The sequence below is a fragment of the Microtus oregoni genome, unplaced genomic scaffold, assembly GCF_018167655.1.
Source record: "Microtus oregoni isolate MIOR12 unplaced genomic scaffold, Mior012 000040F_ref0000088, whole genome shotgun sequence".
In the NCBI taxonomy this organism is placed as follows: Eukaryota; Metazoa; Chordata; class Mammalia; order Rodentia; family Cricetidae; genus Microtus; species Microtus oregoni.
In genome coordinates this window covers 8,677,888-8,695,775 of record NW_024543207.1, presented here as the reverse complement: position 1 = coordinate 8,695,775, position 17,888 = coordinate 8,677,888, and positions in this window count along the sequence as shown.

The following is a 17,888-nucleotide window of genomic DNA, read 5'->3' as shown; positions in this document are numbered from 1 at the left end:
GCAATGTTCCACTTTTCTCATGGTCTCCTAAAGATGATATTTTCCCCAGACAACAGAAAGCAATCCAAAGAACATGATACCCACATTCTGTAGAGTTGGGTTTGCAATTTTTGATCATTTGTTAAGTTTTGGATGTTGGTCATTGTAAAGAAGGGTTTGTTGCAAGTTTTTGTTGGCAATGGCCAAAAAGAAGAAAAAAAAAGGCTAAGCAAATATGGCAAAAATACAACTAGGTCAAAATATTTAAATCATGGTCTGGATTATACTTCTTCAAGAGCTAAGCAAGCCAGTTATTTCTTTACCTTTTTGCATGTTGGTTTATCCATCAAAAGAGCTTCCTTTTACTGTGTTTTGAAGTTGGAGGTATTTACTGACTCTTGGCCTCTCAAAACTGAGAAATTTAGACATACTTTTTGTAAAGAGCATAGGACAGTGTAAAGGTTGCTAATTTTGCTAGTTATATTTGATATTATGACATATGGTCTATATAATGAAAGAAAGGTTATGGTTTCTTTAACTTCCTGACATATTTCTTTTTTCAATTTTTTAAATATCTATTTTATTTTCATTTCTGTGTGTATGTGTCTTTATGAGTGAAAACATATATGCAGTAATGCCCATGGAGGCCAGAAGGTGGTGTCAGATACCTTTGGGATAGAGATACAGTTGGCTAGGTACCACATGATGTGGGGTTGGGAACAAATCTTGAGTTCTTTGCGAGTACTTTTACCCACTGAACAATTTCTCCAGTCTTATTTTGTAATTAAAACATCTGAAGAAATACCATTTTCACAGTTAATTGACTGGTTTGCATAATGAACATAAATTTCCATGTTAAATAATAATGACAGTAAAGTTGGAATTTCAAAAGAGCTCAGAAATGCTCCCTTTGATCTTCAGGGCTAAATAAAGCAAACAAACAAACAAACAAACAGAATTACTATCATACAAAGAGTAAATACTCTCAAAAGTTGGGGCAGTACATACTATCAGGCCACTTAACTGTTAATATTATAGAAACCATTTCTATATTGTGGACAATATTTTAAAATTTCTATAGTGGATGTTTTTGAATACTATATTGCAAAGCATGAAAACCATCATTTTTATGATATTCCCTAATGAATGAAAGACATGTAAGATTTCTTAGTCTTTAAAACAAAAGCATGCATTATAGTTATCAAACATACACAACTGTGAACAACTTCAGAGAAATAAACAACACGAGGAAGTTCTTTAGTTAAAATTTGAAAGCAGTTACAAATACTATTTCTGGATATTTCTAAAATATTGGCTGACTAACAACTGATCTATAAAAGCTGATTATATTTTTAATAGGTTCCAGGCCTAAATTTTGTTTTATAATTATCATGTTTATTATTGTTATTCTTATTTGAATTGATCAGGAATGATATGACATCAAAACTGAAGGTATCCAAGAACTCATATTGCCCTGGCTTACCTTAAACTCTTAATCCATCTCCTCTACCAATTAAGTGCTGAAGAAGCGTGCACTCACTCTTTATTTTCCAGTTTTATCATTTTATTATTGACTTACTATTTTGTCTTGAGAAGACTTTGATTACTCCTAACTATGCTTTTTCTACTTGACAGTTTTTATTATCAATACATAATGAATCATCAATCCTATTTTATGTATGCTATGCAGCCCTGTTTAGAAACTGTTGAATCTACAGTTAATAATTTTTTATTTTCTGTTTTAGAAGTATTTTTCTTGCCTCATTTAGTTTCAATATCATAAATACAGTAAATTCCACTATGATTTGCTTTTTATAGTTTTTTTATTACTGTACCTGCTTAGTTTCATATTAACTCTATACAAGTTAGAGTCACCAGAATGGAGGGAGCCTCATTTGAGAAAATGCCTCCAAGATCTTGGACTGAAGCAAAACCTGGAGGTCATTTTTTAATACATGATTTCAGAGGGAGGACCCAATCCATTATGGGTGGTTCCATCACTGGGCTGGTGGCCATCGGTTAAATAAGAAAGAAGGTTGAACAAGCTATGAGGAACAAGCCTGTAAACAGCATTCATTCATGGCCTCTGCATCAGCTGTTGACACCAGGTTCCTGCCCTGCCTGAATCCTCTCCTGACTTCCTTGAAATCAGGTGAACTGTGATTTGGAAGTGTAAACCAAATAAACGATTTTCTCCCTATGTTATTTTGGTCAAGGTGATTCATCATTGCAATAGGAACCCTAACTAAGAAAAAATACTTTTAAAAGTGATTTCTTCTTTCACATAATTTTTTTCTACTGCAAAATTTTATTTAAGTGGAGTCCAGTGGGTTAATATTCATGTTGATGAACATATATTTGAGCAAATATCTATCTATCTATCTATCTATCTATCTATCTATATCATCTACATATCTTCAATCTACTTATCTTTATATATATGTATATATAATATGGCTACAATTTATATATACATACATACAATGCTATCTTTATATTTGTAACAAATAATTATTGTGTTGGTATTTATATCTAAAAGGTAGAGTACCTACAAATTAAAATGATCTGATAAGATAGAGACAAGCATTAAAATGGAATAACATTGATTTAACAATCAAGTAAAATCAAGTCAAATTTGAGGTACCACAGCTTTTGAGAATTAAGTATCCTCAGGTTGCTGCAGAAAAGTAATAATTTCAATAATTCTACTATCTCTGATTTATGTAAATTTGCTATAACCTGTAGAGAGTCAATGTATATTCAGCGGAACACAGAAAGCTAACATTTTGTAGAAATTAAGAGCTAATTTTCATAAGTAAGGCATATTCTTTATGAAAATTTAATTATGCTGGAATATTTTTATATTTTTTCAAATAATGAAAAAACGCTCAGCAATGAAGTATAATTATTTAAATTTAAATTTAATGAATGCTGAATTCTTAATCATATCCCCATGCATATAAAGCATAAAGGTAAATATTTGTTATTTTTTAAAGGCTACAATGATATGTGTTTGTTAAATTAAATCGTACTGGCATTATTAAAATAATTTTATTTATCATCCTTTTGAAGTTCTTGCTGTCTTCACAACCTCACTTTTGAGAAAATACAGAACAGTGTGTAAGCAACTCTTTTATCTTTGAGAAGAATAACTCTAATTTTTTTCATGCTTCTTCAAGAACTTATTTTCACTGCTGCATTTTTTTATTGATAGATTTGTTCAACAAATAAATATATATGCAGGTAAAATCATGTAGTTAAACCATTTATCTTTGATAAATAGTATCTTAAATTGGTTAAAATAGTTTTCAATTGTTATAAATCATTCATATTCCATTACAAATTTTATAATCATACACTTGATCTGTTTTGTTCAGATGTGCAATCAACAAAAACATGATTCATACATGCAGGTTCCTGGGATTGAACTGAGGATGCCAGGCTTGTGTGTCCGGTTAGGTTAGGTTACCTACAGAGCCATCTCAACATCTAAAAAAAATACCACATTTCTCCTTATAAATAAAATGTAAATAACATAAAAAGAAGTGATATCAATGAGATTAAAACAGATCAAGTGCAGTATTTTTCTATAGATTTGCCATTTTTAATATACATCATTGGAGATCTGCACTTGATCTGTTTTAATCTCATTGATATCACTTTTGAACAAAACAGATCAAGTGTCATAGCAACAAAAACATGATTCATACATGCAGGTTCCTGGGATTGAACTGAGGATGTTGCTATGATAAAACAACATGACTAAGACAAGCTATAGTATAAAGAGTTTATTTATTGTTTTATATCTTGAGCAGATTCTAATCAATAATGGCAGGGAGAGCATGGGAGCAAGTGACAGTAATAGAACTGGGGGCACTTCAAACTGGAGGCATGGAATTGAGAACTGGATGAGATGGAGCCATCCTTGCTCTCAAAGCATACCTCCAGTGAAAGCATTTCTCCAAGAAAGCCATTAGCTAGGCCTGAGCAAACAGCACCATCAGCTGAGAACAAGTGTTCAAATGCTGGTAAGGATTCCATGGTTGATAGGCAGGGATTACCCCATTTCTCATTGAAAGAACACTCTAGATGGATATAGAATGAGACAGCAGTAAGGTCCAGTGATATCTACATAGGTTCGCTTGGGTACACACAATAACCAGTAAATCAATATGTTAAAAAATTCTAAACAGGAAAATATTGGCTTATTTTCTTCTAAGCACTTCAGAAACATTACTTTTTGATAAGAAAAAACAAGAATTGATTTCTTCTATTTCTCACTGCTAGAGGTAGTAGATATTTAATCTCATTATCAAATTTAAAAAAAAAAACTTTTAAAGAGGAAGTTATGATAATAGAACATATTCAAACTCAACCATGACTGGGAAGTTTACATATTATAAACAGTGAAAAATGGAGTATGAACATTAATTTTAAATTCTAATGTAATTAGGATAAGAGTATTCTGTGATTTGTTGAAAAATGCAGGGTTATAGGACATCCACAATCATTTCTCAGGCAAAGAATTAAACTCTCTTATTTAGTATCTATTTTCTAACACATTTTTTTCACAAAATGTTTTTCTTTTAAAAAATATGAGTAATTCCCTATATATTTAATCTGTACCTTAAATTACTTCAAAGAAATTGGATCAAACCAAAGCTAAATTGTTGTGAGATAAACCATTAAATCATGTCTATTACTCATTAATTTTACATTTGTTCACTCTCCTACATAGTCTGTTATAGTTCTTTAAATAATATAAGCACACCCTTCTCCTACCTATTTGGAGTAGAGATACTCTTCAGCAGAAAATGCTTTCTGATAGCTTCCAGGTTTCAGGAATCAATTAATTTCATATCAGAAAATTTTTATTGTGCACCAATAAACCCGGGTCTTTAAGCTGCCATTCTGATTTTCTATTTTAAAAAACAAACAAACAAACAAACAAACAAAAAAACCTGAAGCCACTTTAAAGAAGATAGTAAATATGAATTAAATTCTCAATTTTGAAGGGTATTTGTGGCTGATCATAAGTCATAACATCATAAGTGCATCAATGAAATTAGACAAAATTGTTTGAAAGACTGTTATTTAAAAGCAGGGTCTACAGCCAAGAATATTGTGCCTGGTCTATGGTTGTAACTCTTTTCAAAGCCTAAGCAGCAGGATCACTTGATCCTGTAAGGTTAAGAGCAGCCTGGGTCATGATGTGTGATCCTTACTCTAAAGCATAACAAAGGAATACAAAACTAGAAACTCCATGCATCTTTGAAGTGCAAAGCATTGAAAGTATATCAGAGTAAATATGCTGCCTGCATAAATTATTACTCTTGAAAATTATGCAAATCTTGGTCATTTTTATTGACATAAATTTTTACACTATATTACCTTTAAATGAGTTTTCCTCTTTCCTTGTTTCTATTCCCAGTTTTCCCATCTGCATGCATCATTGCTCTTTATTCTATTTCTATCCTGACCTTGGAGGCAGGCCCTGATTAATAGTGTTTTATAAGCTATCCAAGACATTTCCATTTTTCTTTACTTAAGAACAGAGAGTCCAGAGAGTATCATGAAACTGTTCCTTTTCCCCGCCTCTCTCCTTCTAAGATGTTCTTTTTTGCTCCCTTTCCTCCCTCCATCCTTGTCTGAGTGATTTTACCTCAGTCTAGACTCTCCAAATGCTTTCAGAAGTACAGATGCTTAGAGCTACTGGTAATTCCTCAACATTTCACCATTCCCTGATTTTATTGTAGTTCAATACAAGGGAAAATAGCGCTCTCACTTACATATCTGTAACATGAGGGCCTACTGTTGCATGGAGCAGGTCCCTTTGTTTGACCCGGCAGTCCGGCTAGCTTTCACCGGAAATAACCACACAGAAACTGTATTTATTACAACACTTCTTGATCTATTAGCTCTAGTTTCTTATTGGCTAATTCTTACATTTTAATTAACCCATTTTTACTAATCTGTGTTTTACCATGTGACTGTGGTTTACCGGCAAGATTTTAACCAGCATCCGTCTCAGGCAGGAGATCCATGGTGTCTCTCACTCTACTCTTCTTACCAGAATTCAGTTCTGTCTTCTCCACCTACCTAAGTTCTGTCCTGTCAGGCCAAAAGAAGTTTATTTATTAGCCAATGAAAGCAATACACAAACAGAAGGACCTCCTACACCACATATCTATTAAGTTCTTTCACTAACTACTAATTAATTTTCCTAAATAAAATTGTTTTATTTTATCTTAAACTTATCAAATAAAGCTTCTGCCATTATTCTTCAGGGTAGCAATTTCTGTGTGGCCAAATTCTATATGCACAATTTGTTCTCTGTAATGTAGCCAAGTCAAATGCAATTGAGAAGTGCCTCTTCTGTGATTTCAGAAATGTGTCAACAAACTCTGTCTTCTTAATTTATTGTCAATTTCTCTCTCTTGATAACGTGAAGATGAATTGCCCTGGCTTCTACATTCTCCTCCTTTTTTGCCCCTATCTGTATTTGCTATCTTGGAGATTACATTTCAATAGATAAATTTATGCATTATTTGAATGCAGATGAATTCAGCACATATCAAATCACTTCGAAACCTAGTGATAAAATTAATTTATCAGTGTCATTCTTAATTTAGAGTATTTGATGAGACTCATGTAAATAATTCACACGTAAAGGCTTTCGTCTCAATTTACTGTCAGTAATATTGAGTAATGTTATTGGAAGACTTAAGTGACTGATTGACAACAAAATTATTTTGTTTGCCTGTTTAGTGACTGGACTGTTGTGGTTAGAATAGCAGAAGACTGTTCAGCTTTCTCATTTTCTCCACTTATCCCCTCGAAATCATATTATGGCAAACTCAGTTCCTTCAGATATTTGCAAAGAATCATCTCCCTCTCCTGCAAGTAGGGATGATAAATGAAGATGTCTTCTCATTTAGATATCACATAATGCAGCACTGCACTTGTAACAGGAAGTTATTCTTAACGAGTAGCACAATAAAAGCAGGATAACCAGAAAGTGATTGTCCACACCAGCAATAGAAAGAAACATTGTTCATAGTATGGGCAAAAAGTTTAGAGATGAACTAAAAGTTTTGATGTTTTACAATGCTAAATGTCATCTCCTTTTCTAATGTGTATGAATGAATATAGTATCAGTATGTTATAGTTTAAAATTATTATGTCTCTTTCTATTAAGTATCATCTACTTCTTTTCCATTTCAGGGGTTACCGCTCATTCAGTGTTCCAGTCATTTCAAAATTTCAAAGGATTCTTTATCATTTTTGCTACCCTAATAGTTCATCTGATGTTTAAACATATCATATTGTTCATTTGTAAAGTATGTGAAATAGGAAGCCATTTATCTCTATTTCTATTCAAATTGTGTTGTCTGTAGTCTAGCATAAATTATTCCAGATGAGTTATGAATAATTGGAGTAGTCTGATCTTTATTCTTTGTCACTATTCTCAGGGTGGTAGTTAGGGGGTCATGAGAATCCAAAAGTTAAATCATTTCTCACTATTTTAAAAAGAACATTCACTAAAAAACTGCCTACAAGACTCTAGCCATTTGGGTTCCTATTTCTTTTCCATAGCCTTAATTTTCTGCCTCTATCAACATAATGTAATTGCTGTTTTTACCTACTTACAATCTATATACTTTCTTCCTTTCCAACTTTATGCTGTTGTGAAAATATATGACTGCTTTGATTTTCACTTTCAGTATGGTATTTCATAAATCAGATAAAATAGCTATTTTTGTTTTTGGGTTTTTTTTCAGTGTAGAATTTCTTTCTTTCTTTCTTTCTTAAAAATTTCCATCTCCTCCCCTCCTCCCATTTCTCTCCCACTCCTCTCCCCCTCCCTCTCCAGTCCTATGAGCAGTCAGGGTTCCCTGCCCTGTGGAAGTCCAAGGTCCTCCCCCCTCCATCCAGGTCTAGGAAGGTGAGCATCCAAACAGACTAGGCTCCCACAAAGCCAGTCCATGCAGTAGAATCAAAATCCAGTGTCATTGCCCTTGTCTTCTCAGTCAGCCCTCATTGTCAGCCACATTCAGAGAGACCAGTTTGATCACATGCTCCATCAGTCCCAGTCTAGCTGGCCTTGGTGAGCTCCCATTAGATCAGTCCCACCGTCTCAGTGGGTGCACACACCCCTCGCGGTCCTGACTTCCTTGTATGTACTCACTCATAAGTGGACTCTAGCCATAAATAAAGGACATTGAGCCTATAATTTGTGATCCGAGAGAAGCTAAATAAGAAGGCGAACCCAAAGTAAAACAGCCATTTTTGAGCCAGATGACAAACTCTCATTATACTTGCAATTTAGAGGTTTTCATTATTATTTTAGTATTATTTCAATGAAATACATTTATTTTTAACTAATGATAGGGTAATTTATTTGACTTAGGTGTCTACTGACTAGATCTGGTGCTAACTAAGAGACACACATCTAAGTGGAGCTATCAGTGTATTTCAGGGAACCCTTCCATAGAGTGGCAACACTTAAACAGCAACCCAGAAATAAAGGGAAAATTAGCATTGTGTTTTTATTTTGTTTGTGGGATCAATTATACCCCTTTCAATTATTATAGTAGCAACAACTTGGTGGGAGCCATGAGGATTCTTCTGGGAACAATGCCTAAGAATAGCATGAGTTGCCCTCCTTGTGACAAGGCCTGTAGAGATCCTGACCCACTTGCAAGAACTCACAGCAAAAGGCAATTTGCTGTGTAATTCTGGCATGAGCCTTGAAGTATGTATGCTGTGTTCTCTCATTGATTTCCCTCTGTTAGCCATACTGCTGGCTTGAATGACTAACAGTACATAGTGAAGTTTAATATTACATATTTGTATAGCTATTCTGGAAAGAATGATTTTAACCATAAGAGTTTTACAGAAATTCTATTAAATAGGTGGTGTCAGGAGTTAATGAGAACATTTTATGTACAGGGAATGAAGCAGAATTACAGAAAACTACTGTTACCCTATTTCTAATAGCTTTGTCAATAATACCCTAAGAAGTTAAGCAAGACAGACATAAGGACAACAGACAAGCAATATAACTATTATGAGTAGGCTTCCAAGTTATGTTGCCTATGGGAGAAATGAAAAATTTGACATTTCCACAGAGGGGAAGAATAGTACGCAAAGTAGAATGGATTAATCTAGCTCTTGTTAGTGAGCTGATCATAAGAACACAGAACTTAATATAAGTAAAGATATAAATGTTAGCCACAGGAAACTAGCTCTCACCCTGCATGGTTCTGTAACCGCACCATGGTTCTACCTGTAGGTGTGCCTAGTTGGAAAATTTTCTTTGTAGTTTTACAGAAATACAGATAAACAAAGGTAATGGCTTCCTTTGAGATAGTTGGGAAATAGAAAGAGAAAGAGTTGGGAACAAACTGGTAATTAATGTAATCGTTTTAGAAACTTGGGAAGTAAAGTCTAGTTGTAGAACTATATATTTAAATCATTGAAACTGTATAAGTGAAGATGGCCCAAGGTATCTATTGCTTGAACAACAACAGGTGCTCATAATCCCATCTTGGCCCAGGCTCCACACAGCTGTCCCAGGTCCTTCTGTCCTATCTGGAGCAAATCCTCCGACCACATCTCCAGCTTATGAAATTGCCATTTATTTGTCACTCACTTAGAGGTGACAGGTTTGCTGTACATGTGCTCTGTATTCAATATTCTTGTTCACACTTTTAAAATAGATTCTCCTCTCAAACAATTTCCCTTACCTCTACTGCTCCTAGTGTCTTCCCTCTCCCCAAGATCCACTCCCTTCTTGTTTCTCTTCAGAAAGAGCAGGCCTCCAAGAGACAACAACCAAACACCACAAAACAAGATACAATGAGACAAGACAAAAGCCCTTATATTGAAGCTGGACAAAGCAACCAAGTAGGAGAAAGAGTCCCAAGACTAGGCATAAAGGTCAGAGATACACCCAGGTTCTCTGAACATATGCTATGGCTGTTAATTTAGCAGTCCCACAAAAATGCCAAGGTAAAAGTAATAGCATATATGAAGAGGACCTACTGCATATACCTATGCAGGCCCTGTGCTTGATACTTCAGTCTCTGTGAACCCATGTGAGTCCTGCTTAGTTGATTAACTAGCCCATGTTAACATGACCTCTTCCATCTGCTCTGCCTCCAACCATCTTTCCTCCACTTTTCCATGAAATTTCCCTAGCTCCATGTGGAGGGTCATATGTAGACCCCCAATTTCGACTTCCTCTGCCTAATGCCTGGCTCGGGTCTCTGTATCCAGTCCCCTCTGCTGCCACAGGGAGTCTCTCTGATGATGAATGGAGAGGGTGCCAATTTATGAGAATCAAAGAGTATTATTAGGAATCATTGTATTGATTTATTTTTTTCATTTCAGTTTTTTTTTCCAGTTGTATTTGGTTCAACCCTAGGTCTCTGGATTATCCAGTCTCCATCCCACCTTTTTCCAGTTTTGATTGGTTCCCCTCTAAGTCTTTGGGCAATCTAGTCTCCATTTCCTGGCAGTATTGGGCATGAACTCCTTTTTGTGGCCTGTGCCTCAAGTTAAACCAAATTTGATTGACCACTCCTGCCAGCTGTGCCCCACCATTGGCCCAGCATATCTTAAAGGCAGACCGACTTTTGGGTGGAGGGTTTTGTGCTTGAGTTTGTGTCCATATTTCTTTATGTAGCCTTCAGTGCAACTTCCATGAAAACTTATTAGAAGGTAGGCCTGAAGGCTTCACACAGAAACCTTCTAATACTCTCTATATTCAAGGAGCTGTGTGGATTTCGTCCTTGTAAATACATCTCAGTTCTCAGTTTATGGAAAGTGACACTCTGTTCTAATATCTGTCTGGGTTGTTTAGAGATGGTAACCCTTCATCCAACAACTCAACTAAATGTAACCCAGTCACTACCGGAAGCTTTGCCTGGCTACAAAAGCATACTCTGTATCTCCCATTACTGGGAGTCCTCTCTAGGATCACCCTCAGAGATTCCAGGATGTTTTCACTGTACTAGGCTCCCCCACTGGTCCCTTGGGGGATAAGTGCATGTAGCTTGAAATGTATATTTACCAAGAAAAATAGCAAAAAGGAAAAAAAAGAACAAAGTCACAGAAATTATAAAGAATGCTGATGTTGTGTGTACTCATCACTAATCTACATAGTCCTCCTGTTTTGCCTAAACCTAGTTAAATCTAACTTTTGTTGTTGTTATTGATGCTGGTGCCACTGTCATTGATGTCAGAACTCAGTTTCTTCAGCCTTCAGATGGCAAACAATTGAAAGATCAGCATGAGCAAAGAGAAAGTGAAGGTAGGCATTGCAGACAGTTCATAGACTCAGAATGGAGCAAACAGCAGACTGGAGTAACAGAGAAATTGAATTTTATGGTGTGGTGAGATTTTAGCAACTCCTTATTTTCCTCATTCTTCCTAGACATGTAGAGTTGCTCAGTCTTTTGGTTCCCTGTTCAATGGCATTATGAACTTCCCTCCTTTCATTTCAGTCAGCTGTGGGTTGCAGAACAACTTTAGGACAGTGAGACATATATTAATGCATGAGTTGATCACAGATCTCTTTAAACATAAAGTCATGGTTGCTGAGGAATCCCATCAGGACGGGTGAGTGTGTGCTATCCAGGGGCTGTCTGTCCCAGAAGAGAGCACAAACCCCCTCCCCTAGATCCTTCTGCAGGACTGTCTTTCTTTCGCACGACCCAGCCCCCCCCCAGCCCCCCTCCCCAACCCTGCCCTGCTGTATGCTAGGACCAGTGCTCAAGTACCGTTTCAAGCTCCTAAACTAAGGCGACCCACCCAGAGAGGTGAGTGCCTGCCAGCCTGGCAGGCCTCAGGGTCCCCTGTAAGGGAGCCCAGCACCTTCAGCTCCAGTGCCAGGCTTGCTACGCGCTTCTGGATACCACCCCCCCCCCTCACTTGCTCCATTCATCCTGTTGGCCCTGGATCATTGGGCTACCGGCGGCCCTGTTTAGTTGCTGAGGAATCCCATCAGGACGGTTGCTGAGGTTCCTGCTTCTACACTGAAGAGATATACCCAGAGAGTCAATCACAGCAAAGACTGGGCCAAGAGACCAGGCCTCTCCTGGCTCCATTTGAAGGAAGAGATGGGAAGGCGCCAATACAAGAATTCCTCCAACAATCTGAAAGGCAACATGACACCACCAGAAACCAGGGATCCCGAAATAAGAAGAATTGTACACCCTACTCCTGAAGAAATAGAAGAAATCGACTCAAAAGTGAACTATATGAAAATAATAGAGGACCTTAAACAGGAGGTGAAAAACTGCCATAAACAATTAGAGATTACAAACAAAAAGGTAGAGGAAATGAATAAATCACTCAAAGACACGCAAGAAAACCAAGAGAAACAAGAAAAAGCAATGAAACAGGTTAGGGAAGCGGTTCAAGACATGAAGAATGAAATGGAAGCAATAAAGAAAGCACAAACCGAGGGAAGAATGGAGATGGAAAATCTGGGTAAACGAACAGGAATGACAGAAACAAGTACTAACAACAGATTACAAGAGATAGAAGAGAGAATATCAGACACTGAAGATACCATAGAAAAAATAAACACACTGATCAAAGAAAACAGCAAAACCAACAAATTCTCATCACAAAACATTCAGGAAATTTGGGACACAATAAAAAGACCAAACCTAAGAATAATTGAAGTAGAAGAAGGAGAAGAAGTGCAGCTCAATGGTACAGAAAATATACTTAATAAAATTATAGAAGAAAACTTCCCCAACCTGAAGAAAGAGGTACCTATGAAGGTTCAAGAAGCATACAGAACACCAAATAGGCTGGATCAAAAAAAAAAAAAACATACACTCGCCATATAATAATCAAAACACAAAATATACAGAATAAAGAAAGAATATTAAGAGCCGCAAAGGAAAAAGGCCAAGTTACTTATAAAGGTAAACCTATCAGACTTACACCTGACTTCTCTATGGAAACCATGAAAGCCAGAAGGTCCTGGATAGATGTACTGCAAAAACTAAGATATCATGGATGCAAGCCCAAACTACTATACCCAGCCAAGCTTTCGTTCACTATAAATGGAGAAAACAAAATTTTCCAGGATAAAAACAAATTTAAACAATACTTAGTCACAAATCCAGCCTTACAGAAAATTATAGAAGGAAAATCACTAACCAAAGAGTCCACCAATGCCCACAATAACTCAGTCATCTAGAGACCTTTCACCAGCGCATCTCAAAGAAGGGAACACACAAAACCTACTAATAAAAAAGTGACCGGAGTTAACAACCACTGGTCATTAATATCACTTAATGTCAATGGGCTCAACTCACCTATAAAAAGGCACAGGCTAAGGGATTGGATACGAAAACAGGATCCAACATTCTGCTTTCTACAAGAAACACACCTCAACCACAAAGACAGGCACCTACTCAGAGTGAAGGGCTGGGAAAAGGCTTATCAAGCAAATGGACCTAAGAAACAAGCAGGTGTGGCCATACTAATTTCTAACAAAGTTGACTTCAAACTTAAATCAATCAGAAGAGATGGAGAGGGACATTTTATACTCATAACAGGAACAATTCATCAGGATGAAGTCTCAATCCTGAATATCTATGCCCCTAATATAAAAGCGCCCATGTATGTAAAAGAAACATTACTAAAACTCAAGGCAGCCATCAAACCACACACACTAATAGTAGGAGACTTCAACACTCCTCTCTCACCAATGGACAGGTCAATCAAACAGAAACCTAACAGAGAAATTAGAGAATTCATGGAGGTAATGAAGCAAATGGACTTACAAGACATCTAAAGATTATTCCACCCGAAGAGGAAAGAATATACCTTCTTCTCTGCAGCTCATGGAATCTCTCGAAAATTGACCACATACTCGGTAACAAAGCTAACTTACACAGTTACAAAAAAATATTAGTAACCACCTGCGTCTTATCAGATCACCATGGATTAAAGTTAGAATTCAATAACAATGCTACCCCCAGAAAGCCTACAACCTCATGGAAACTGAACAGTCAACTTCTGAACCATACCTGGATTAAGGAAGAAATAAAGAAAGAAATTAAAGTCTTCCTTGAATTCAATGAAAATAAAGAAACAACATACTCGAACTTATGGGACACTATGAAAGCAGTGCTAACAGGAAAGTTCATCGCACTAAGTGCCCACTTAAAGAAAACAGAGAAAGCACATATTGAAGACTTAACAGCCCACCTGGAAGCTCTAGAAAAAAAAGAAGCAGACTCACCTAGGAGGAGTAGAAGATTGGAAATAATCAAACTGAGGGCTGAAATCAACAAAATAGAAACACAGAATACAATCCAAAGAATCAATGAAACAAAAAGCTGGTTCCTGGAGAAAATCAACAAGATTGATAAACCCCTATCCAAACTAATCAAACGGCAGAGAGAGAATATGCAAATTAATAAGATCAGAAATGAAAAGGGGGACATAACCACAGACACAGAGGAAATTCAGAGAATCATCAGAACTTATTACAAAAGCCTGTATAACACAAAACTGGAAAATGTAAAAGAAATGGACACTTTTTTAGATAAATACCATATACCAAAGTTACACCAGGACCAGGTGAACAATCTAAACAGACCTGTTGGTCGCGAAGAATTAGAAGCTGTTATCAAAAACCTCCCTACCAAAAAAAGCCCAGGACCAGATGGTTTCAATGTGGAATTCTACCAGAACTTCCAAGAAGAGCTAATACCCATACTCCTTAATGTATTCCACAATATAGAAACAGAAGGGTCATTACCTAATTCCTTTTACGAAGCTACAGTTACTCTGATACCAAACCACACAAAGACTCAACCAGGAAAGAGAATTACAGGCCAATCTCACTCATGAACATCGACGCAAAAATCCTCAACAAAATACTGGCAAACTGAATCCAAAAACACATGAGGAAAATTATCCATTATGATCAAGTAGGCTTCATTCCTGAGATGCAGGGCTGGTTCGACATACGAAAATCTATCAATGTAATACAGCATATAAATAAACTGAAGGAAAATAACCATATGATCATCTCATTAGATGCTGAAAAAGCATTCGACAAAATTCAACATCCATTTATGTTAAAAGTCTTGGAGAGATTAGGGATACAAGGGTCATACCTAAATATAATGAAAGCTATATACAGCAAGCTGACAGCTAACATCAAATTAAACGGAGAGAAACTCAAAGCCATCCCGCTTAACTCAGGAACACGACAAGGATGTCCACTCTCTCCATACCTCTTCAATATAGTACTTGAAGTTCTAGCAATAGCAATAAGACAACATAATGGGATCAAGGGGATTCGAATTGGAAAGGAAGAAGTTAAACTTTCGTTATTCGCAGATGATATGATAGTGTACTTAAGCGACCCCCAAAACTCCACCAAAGAACTTTTACAGCTGATAAACAGCTTTAGTAATGTGGCAGGATACAAGATCAACTCCAAAAAATCAGTCGCCCTCTTATACACAAAGGATAGATAAGCAGAGAGGGAAATCAGAGAAGCTTCACCATTCACGATAGCCACAAACAGCATTAAATATCTTGGGGTAAATCTAACCAAGGAAGTGAAAGATCTATTTGACAGGAACTTTAAGGCATTGAAGAAAGAAATTGAAGAGGATACCAAAAAATGGATGGATCTACCTTGCTCTTGGATTGGGAGGATCAACATAGTAAAAATGGCAATTCTACCAAAGGCAATTTATAGATTCAATGCAATCCCCATCAAGATCCCATCAAAATTCTTCACAGATCTGGAGAGGACAATAATCAACTTTATATGGAAAAACAAAAAACCCAGGATAGCCAAAACAATCCTATACAATAAAGGATCTTCTGGAGGCATTACCATCCCTGACTTCAAACTCTATTACAGAGCTACAGTAATGAAAACAGTGTGGTACTGGCATAAAAACAGAGAAGTCGACCAATGGAATCGTATAGAAGACCCGGATTTTAACCCACAAACCTATGAACACCTTATTTTTGATAAAGGAGCTAAAAGTATACAATGGAAGAAAGAAAGCATCTTCAACAAATGGTGCTGGCACAACTGGATGTCAACCTGTAGAAGAATGAAAATAGACCCACATCTTTCACCGTGCACAAAACTCAAGTCCAAATGGACTAACGACCTCAATATCAGCCCGAACACACTGAAAAGGATAGAAGAGAAAGTGGGAAATACCCTACAACAGATGGGCACAGGAGATCGCTTCCTATGTATAACCCCAGAAGCACAGACATTAAGAGCAACATTGAATAAATGGGACCTACTAAAACTGAAAAGCTTCTGCAAAGCAAAGGACACTGTCACTAAGACACAAAGGCAACCTACTGACTGGGAGAAGATCTTCACCAACCGCTCAACAGACAAAGGTCTGATATCCAAAATATATAGATAACTCAAGAAACTAGACTTTAAAATGCTAATTAATCCAATTAAAAAATGGGGCACTGATTTGAACAGAGAATTCTCAACAGAAGAAGTTCAAATGGCCAAAAGACACTTAAGGTCATGCTCAACTTCCTTAGCAATCAAGGAAATGCAAATCAAAACAACTTTGAGATATCATCTTTCACCGGTGAGAATGGCTAAAGTCAAAAACACCAACGATAACCTTTGCTGGAGAGGTTGTGGAGGAAGGGGTACCCTCATCCATTGTTGGTGGGAATGCAATCTTGTGCAACCACTATGGAAGTCAGTGTTTCGGTTTCTTAGGAAATTTGGGATCAACCTACCCCTGGACCCAGCAATACCACTCTTGGGAATATACCCAAGAGATGCCCTATCATATGACAAAAGCATTTGTCCAACTATGTTCATAGCAGTATTATTTGTAATAGCCAGGACCTGGAAACAACCTAGATGCCCTTCAATGGAAGAATGGATGAAGAAAGTATGGAATATCTACACATTAGAGTACTACTCAGCGGTAAAAAACAATGACTTCTCGAATTTTGCATGCAAATGGATGGAAATAGAAAACACTATCCTGAGTGAGGTATCCCAGACCCAAAAAGATGAACATGGGATGTACTCACTCATAATTGGTTTCTAGCCATAAATAAGGGTCACGGAGTCTACAATTGGTGAATCTAAAGAAGCTAAGTAAGAAGGGGAACCCAAGGAAAAACATATAGTTATCCTCTTGGCTAAGGGAAGTAGACAAAATTGCCGGGGAGAAAATTGGGATCTTGGGGTGGGGTGAGTTGGGGGTAAGGGGAGATGGGGAGAGAAAAGTTAGAAGGGAAGGAGGGGGGGCCTTGGGGAAACAGGAGGATTGGGATAAAGGAAGGTTGGACAGGGGAGCAGGGAACCACAATTCTTAGTTAAGGGAACCACTTTAGGGTTGGCAAGAGAGCTGACCCTAGAGGGGTTCCCAGGTGCCCAAGCTGAGGTCCCCAGTTAGTTCCTTGGGCAGTTGAGAATAGGGTACCTGAAATGACCCTATCCTTGAGCAATACTGACGAATGCCTTGCATATCATCATAGAACCTTCATCTGGTGATGGATGGAGATAGAGACAGAGACCCACACTGGAGCACTGGACTGAGCTCCCAAAGTCCCAATGAGGAGCAGAAGGAGGGAGAAAATGAGCAAAGAAGTCGGGACCACGAGGGATGCACCCACCCACTGAGACAGTGGAGCTGATCTATTGAGAGCTCACCAAGACCAGCTGGACTGTGACCGAAAAAGCATGGGATAAAACTGGACTCTCTGAACATGGCGAACAATGAGGGCTGATGAGACGCTAAGGACAATGGCATGGGGGTTTGATCCTACGTAATGTGATGGCTTTGTGGGAGCCCAGCCAGTTTGGATGTTCACCTTCCTAGATATGGACGGAGGTGGGAGGTCCTAGGTCT